We start from the raw sequence: 7,751 nt of genomic DNA on the forward strand, positions 1-7,751 counted from the left end.
CTGCGCCCTGCTGCCGCTTGTGCGGTGGTCGCCGGCGCCCCGCCAAACCTTGCCCCGCTCTGCGCCTCGCCGGCGCCCCCCCCCTCGGGCGCCCTGATTGGGGCCGGCCACCACGCCCGCACACCGGTGCCCGTTGCCCGCAACCGCGCCCGTTGCGCCCGAACCCACTAAGGCCCTGTGCCTATGACATGAGGGGCCCAGGCCCCAGAACGAAAATTAAAAAAAAAGATTTAATAAAATAAATAGATAATAATTAAAATAATTAAAATGTTAATTAATTAATTAAGTAAGTAAGTAATTAAGTTAATTAATCCTGATTAGATTAACCTAATCACTAATTAGATTAACTAATCTGTAATTAAACTAAACAGAGAATGACAGGTGGGTCCCACTGGACCCGCATGTCAGGTTGACCAAGTCAACCCTGTTGACTGCTGACGTCAGCATGGCATCATGCTGATGTCATAAATCCATTTTCGAATTAAATTAAATAATTAATTAAATTTCAGAAATTAATAAAATCTTTAGAAAATCATATCTTTTAATCCGTAACTCGGATTAAAATATTTTCAACATGAAAGTTGCTCACAACGACGAGACGAATCCGGATACGCGGTCCGTTCGTCCGCCACACACCCCTAACCTATCGAACCCGCAACTTTCCCCCTCCGGCTCCTCTGCCCGAAAACACGAAACACCGGGAATACTTTCCCGGGGGTTTCCCCCCCTTCACCGGTATCACCTACTACCGCGTTAGGGCACACCGAACACCGCGTATTGCCTTGATATATTTTGTGGTGCTTTGTTTGCTCTGTATTCATTATTTCTTCCCCCTCTTCTCTCCGGTAGACTACGAGACCGACGCTGCTGCTGACCAGTTCGACTACGGAGTTGACGACCCTCTCTCTTGCCAGAGCAACCAGGCAAGCCCCCCCCCCCTTGATCACCAGATATCGCCTATTCTCCTCTATACTACTTGCATTAGAGTAGTGTAGCATGTTACTGCTTTCGTTAATCCTATTCTGATGCATAGCCTGACATTGTCGCTACATCTGTTGATACCTTACCTCCAATCCTAAATGCTTAGTATAGGATGCTAGTTTATCATCATTGGCCCTACATTCTTGTCAGTCTGCCTTGCTATACTATCGGGCCGTGATCACTTGGGAGGTGATCACGGGTATATACTATACATACATACATACTATACAGGTGGTGACTAAAGTCGGGTCAGCTCATTGAGTACCCACAAGTGATTCTGACGAGGGGGCTGAAAGGACAGGTGGCTCCATCCCGGTAGAGGTGGGCCTAGGTTCCCGACGGCCCTCGACTGTTACTTTGTGGCGGAGCGACAGGGCAGGTTGAGACCACCTAGGAGACAGGTGGGCCTGGCCCTGTTCAGCGTTCGCGGATACTTAACACGCTTAACGAGATCTTGGTATTTGATCTGAGTTGGCTACGAGCCTATACGCACTAACCATCTACGTGGGAGTAGTTATGGGTATCCCGACATCGTGGTATCAGCCGAAGCACTTCAGACGTCAGCGACGGAGCGGCGCGCGCCGGATTGGACTGGAACGCCTGCTAGGCTAGGTCTGCTTCCGGCCGCCCACGCAACGTGCAGGTGTGCTCAGGGCGATGGGCCCAGACCCCTGTGCGCTTAGGTTTAGACCGGCGTGCTGGCCTCTCTGTTGTGCCTAGGTGGGGTTGCGACGTGTTGATCTTCCGCGGCCGGGCATGACCCAGGAAAGTGTGTTCGGCCAAATGGGATCAAGCGTGTTGGGTAATGTGGTGCACCCCTGCAGGGAAGTTAATCTATTCGAATAGCCGTGATCTTCGGTAACAGGACGACTTGGAGTTGTACCTTGACCTTATGACAACTAGAACCGGATACTTAATAAAACACACCCTTCCAAGTTCCACAGACAACCCGGTGATCGCTTTTCTACAGGGCGACGAGAGGAGGATCGCCGGGTAGGGTTATGCTATGCGATGCTACTTGGAGATGCTGCTTGGAGATGCTACTTGAAGATGCTACTTGGAGGACTTCAATCTACTCTCTTCTACATGCTGCAAGACGGAGGCTGCCAGAAGCGTAGTCTTCGACAGGATTAGCTATCCCCCTCTTATTCTGGCATTCTGCAGTTCAGTCCACTGATATGGCCTCCTTACACATATACCCATGCATATGTAGTGTAGTTCCTTGCTTGCGAGTACTTTGGATGAGTACTCACGGTTGCTTTCTCCCCCCTTTTTTTCCCCTTTCCTTTCTTTCTGGTTGTCGCAACCAGAAGCTGGAGTCCAGGAGCCAGACGTCACCGTCGACGACGACCCCTACTACACTGGAGGTGCCTACTACTACGTGCTGCCCGCTGATGACGACCGGGAGTAGTTTACGAGGATCCCAGGCAGGAGGCCTACGCCTCTTTCGATCTGTATCCCAGTTTGTGCTAGCCTTCTTAAGGCAAACTTGTTTAACTTGTCTGTACTCAGATATTGTTGCTTCCGCTGACTCGTCTATGATCGAGCACTTGTATTCGAGCCCTCGAGGCCCCTGGCTTGTATTATGATGCTTGTATGACTTATTTTATTTGTAGAGTTGTGTTGTGATATCTTCCCGTGAGTCCCTGATCTTGATCGTACACAGTTGCGTGCATGATTAGTGTACGATTGAATCGGGGGCGTCACACTCCTGCACGTTGCGTGGGCGGCCGGTGAGCAGACCTAACTACCTCCTTAAAAAGGCAGGTGCTTACGCAGTCCAACCCGGCGCGCGCCGCTCAGTCGCATGACGTCTATTATGCTTCGGCTGATGCATACGACGCAGAACACCCATACTATGCCCACATGATGGCTAGTGCTATCAGGCCAGAGACCCCTCGGATCAAATATCCAAACCGTTAGTGTGTTTGTAGTGCGGTCACGAGTAGAGACTCACGAAAGATGTGACCCCGTCGCCCCGTCTCAAGTACTTGCGGCAAGGGTTAAGAATGCCCGGCCATGCCACGTAAGTATCTCGCGGTCACCTTCCAGGTCAACCCAACTCCACATCACTCGCAATTAAGCTCGCGCGGGTACCCCTCAGGGTCGACCCGTCTTTAGTAACATGATTCAGTGTGAAGTCATAGTAACCATAGTAACTGTGAGTCTTGAAGGAAATATTCCCTAGAGGCAATAATAAAGTTATTATTTATTTCCTTATATCATGATAAATGCTTATTATTCATGCTAGAATTGTATTAACCAAAAACTTAGTACATGTGTGAATACATAGACAAACAGAGTGTCACTAGTTTGCCTCTACTTGACTAGCTCGTTGAATCAATGATGGTTATGTTTCCTAACCATAGACATGAGTTATCATTTGATTGACGGGATCACATCATTAGAGAATGATGTGATTGACTTGACCCATTCCGTTAGCTTAGCACTTGATCGTTTTAGTTTACTGCTATTGCTTTCTTCATGACTTATACATGTTCCTATGACTATGAGATTATGTAACTCCCGATTATCAGAAGAACACTTTGTGTGCTACTAAACCTCACAACGTAACTGGGTGATTATAAAGGTGCTCTACAGGTGTCTCTGATGGTACTTGTTGAGTTGGCATAGATCGAGATTAGGATTTGTCACTCCGATTGTCGGAGAGGTATCTCTGGACCCTCTCGGTAATGCACATCACTATAAGCCTTGCAAGCAATGCAACTACTGAGTTAGTTGCGGGATAGTGCATTACGGAATGAGTAAAGAGACTTTCCAGTAACGAGATTGAACTAGGTATTGAGATACCGACAATCGAATCTCGGGCAAGTAACATACCGATGACAAAGGGAACAATGTATGTTGTTATGCGGTTTGACCGATAAAGATCTTCGTAGAATATGTAGGAACCAATATGAACATCCAGGTTCCTCTATTGGTTATTGACCAGAGACGCGTCTCCGTCATGCCTACATAATTCTCGAACCCGTAGGGTCCGCACGCTTAAAGTTCTGTGACGATCGGTATTACGAGTTTATATGTTTTGATGTACCGAAGGTAGTTCAGAGTCCCGGATATGATCACGGACATGACGAGGAGTCTTGAAATGGTCGAGACATAAAGATTGATATATTGGAAGCCTACATTTGGACATCAGAAGAGTTCCAGGTGAAATTGTGATTTTACCGGAGTGCCGGAGGGGTTACCGAAACCCTCCAAGGGTTAATGGGCCTTATTGGGCCCTAGTGGAGAGAGAGAGGGAGGGAGGGGCCGGCCAGGGCAGGTCGTGTGCCCCCTCTCCCTCTGGTCCGAATTGGACTAGGAGAGGGGGCGCCCCCCTTTCCTTCTCCTTCTCCCCCTTCCTTTCCCCCTCTGATAACCCACAAGTATTCAACCCAAATTTATTGATTCGACACAAGGGGATCCAAAGAATATTCTCAAGTATTAGCAGCTGAGTTGTCAATTCAACCACACCTAGAAACTTAATATCTACAACAAAGTGTTTAGTAGCAAAGTAATATGATAGTAGTGGCAATGGTGGTAAAAGGTAACGGTAGCAAAAGTAATATTTTTGGTGTTTTATAGTGATCGTAACAATAGCAACGGAAAAGTAAATGAGCGAAGAACAATATGTGAAAAGCTCGTAGGCATTGGATCGGTGATGGAGAATTATGCCGGATGTGGTTCATCATGTAACAGTCATAACATAGGGTGACACAGAACTAGCTCCAATTCATCAATGTGATGTAGGCATGTATTCCGAATATAGTCATACGTGCTTATAGAAAAGAACTTGCATGACATCTTTTGTCCTACCCTCCCGTGGCAGCGGGGTCCTAACGGAAACTAAGGGATATTAAGGCCTCCTTTTAATAGAGTACCGGACCAAAGCATTAACATATAGTGAATACATGGACTCCTCAAACTACGGTCATCACCGGGAGTGGTCCCGATTATTGTCACTTCGGGGTTGCCGGATCATAACACATAGTAGGTGACTATAGACTTGCAAGATAGGATCAAGAACTCACATATATTCATGAAAACATAATAGGTTCATATCTGAAATCATGGCACTCGGGCCCTAGTGACAAGCATTAAGCACAGCAATGTCATAGCAACATCAATCTCATAACATAGTGGATACTAGGGATCAAACCCTAACAAAACTAACTCGATTACATGATAAATCTCATCCAACCCATCACCGTCCAGCAAGCCTATGATGGAATTACTCACGCACGGCGGTGAGCATCATGAAATTGGTGATGGAGGATGGTTGATGATGACGGCGACGGATTCCCCTCTTCGGAGCCCCGAATGGACTCCAGATCAGCCCTCCTGCAAGAGTTTAGGGCTTGGCGGCAGCTCCGTATCGTAAAACACGATGAATCCTTCTTCCTTATTTTTTCTCCCCGAACACGAATATATGGAGTTGGAGTTGAGGTCGGTGGAGCTCCAGGGGGCCCATGAGGCAGGGGGCGCGCCCAGGGGGGCAGGCGCGCCTCCACCCTCGTGGCTAGGGTGTGGGCCCCCTGGCCTTGATTCTTTGCCAGTATTTTTTATTATTTCCAAAAATAATATCCGTGGAGTTTCAAGTCATTCGGAGAACTTTTGTTTCTGCACATAAATAACACCATGGCAATTCTGCTGAAAACAGCGTCAGTCCGGGTTAGTTCCATTCAAATCATGCAAGTTAGAGTCCAAAACAAGGGAAAAAGTGTTTGGAAAAGTAGATACGACGGAGATGTATCAACTCCCCAAGCTTAAACCTTTGCTTGTCCTCAAGCAATTCAGTTGATAAACTGAAAGTGATAAAGAAAAAAATTTACAAATTCTGTTTGCCCTTGTTGTTGTAAACATGTAAAGCCAGCATTCAAGTTTTCGGCAAAGATTATGAACTAACCATATTCTCAATAACTCTTAGGTGCTCAAGCAATTCAGTTGATAAACTGAAAGTGATAAAGAAAATCTTTTACAAACTCTGTTTGCCCTTGTTGTTGTAAATATGTAAAGCCAGCATTCAAGTTTTCGGCAAAGATTATGAACTAACCATATTCTCAATAACTCTTAGGTCTCATGTTTACTCATATCAATGGCATAATCAACTAGCGAGCAATAATAATAAATCTCGGATGACAACACTTTCTCAAAACAATCATAATATGATATAACAAGATGGTATCTCGCTAGCCCTTTCTGAGACCGCAAAACATAAATGTAGAGCACCTTTAAAGATCAAGGACTGACTAGACATTGTAATTCATGGTAAAAGAGATCCAGTCAAGTCATACTCAATGTAAACTAACAGTAATGAATGCAAATGACAGTGGTGCTCTCCAACTGGTGCTTTTTAATAAGAGGATGATGACTCAACATAAAAGTAAATAGATAGGCCCTTCGCAGAGGGAAGCAGGGATTTGTAGAGGTGCCAGAGCTCGGTTTTGAAATAGAGGTGAATAATATTTTGAGCGGTATACTTTCATTGTCAACATAACAACCAAGAGATGGCGATATCTTCCATACTACACACATTATAGGTGGTTCACAAACATAATGGTAAAGTTTATACCCCCCCTCCACCAACAAGCATCAATCCATGGCTTGCTCGAAACAACAAGTGCCTCCAACTAAGAATAGTCCCGGGGGAGTTTTGTTTGCAATTATTTTGATTTGATTTGCATAAAGCATGGGACTGGGTGTAACGCCCTCGATGCGGCTATATCTCCCACGTGTCGAAGCATGACTTAGAGGCATAACCGCATTGAAAGCAATGTCGCAAGTGAGGTAACCTTCGCAAACAACCCATGTAATACAATAAGGGAGAAAGGATACATAGTTGGCTTACACTCGCCACGTCACACAAATAGCATAAATAACATTACATTCATCCAAATACACTCAAGGTCCGACTACAGAACCAAAATGAAGATAAACCCCAAATGCAACATAGTCCCCGATCGCCCCAACTGGGCACCACTACTGATCATCTGGGAAAGACACATAGTATCGTCCTGAGTCCTCATCGAACAGCCACTTGAGCTCAGTTGAATCACCTGGAGTGGTATCATCGGTCCCTGCATCTGGTTTTTGAAGTAATCTGTGAGTCACGGGGACTCAGTAATCTCACAACCTCGCGATCAAGACTATATAAGCTTATAGGTAAGGTAAAGGTATGATGTGGAGCTGCAGCAAGCGACTAGCATATATGGTGGCTAACAGACGCAAATGAGAGCGAGAAGAGAAGGCAAAAGCACGGTCGAACAACTATGATCAAGAAGTGATCCTAGAACAACCTACGTCAAGCATTACTCCAACACTGTGTTCACTTCCCGGACTCCGCCGAGAAGAGACCATCACGGTTACACACGCGGTTGATACATTTTAATTAAGTTAAGTTTCAGGTTTTCTACAACCGGACATTAACAAATTCCCATCTTCCCATAACCGCGGGCACGGCTTTCGAAAGTTCAAATCCTTGCAGGGGAGTCCCAACTTAGCCCATCACAAGCTCTCATGGTCAACGAAGGATATTCCTTCTCCCAAGATAATCCGATCAGGCTCGGCATCCCGGTTACAAGACATCTCGACAATGGTAAAACTAAACCAGCAACACCACCCAGATGTGCCGACAAATCCCGATAGGAGCTGCACATATATCATTCTCAGGGCACACCGGATGAGCAAGACGTCGGGTAGGCCAGCCCAGAGTTGCCCCTGGTAGCCCCGGACATCGCTCAGTTGGACCAACACTTATAGAAGCACTG

Source organism: Triticum dicoccoides, chromosome 7A, assembly GCF_002162155.2.
Source record: "Triticum dicoccoides isolate Atlit2015 ecotype Zavitan chromosome 7A, WEW_v2.0, whole genome shotgun sequence".
Taxonomy (NCBI): Eukaryota; Viridiplantae; Streptophyta; class Magnoliopsida; order Poales; family Poaceae; genus Triticum; species Triticum dicoccoides.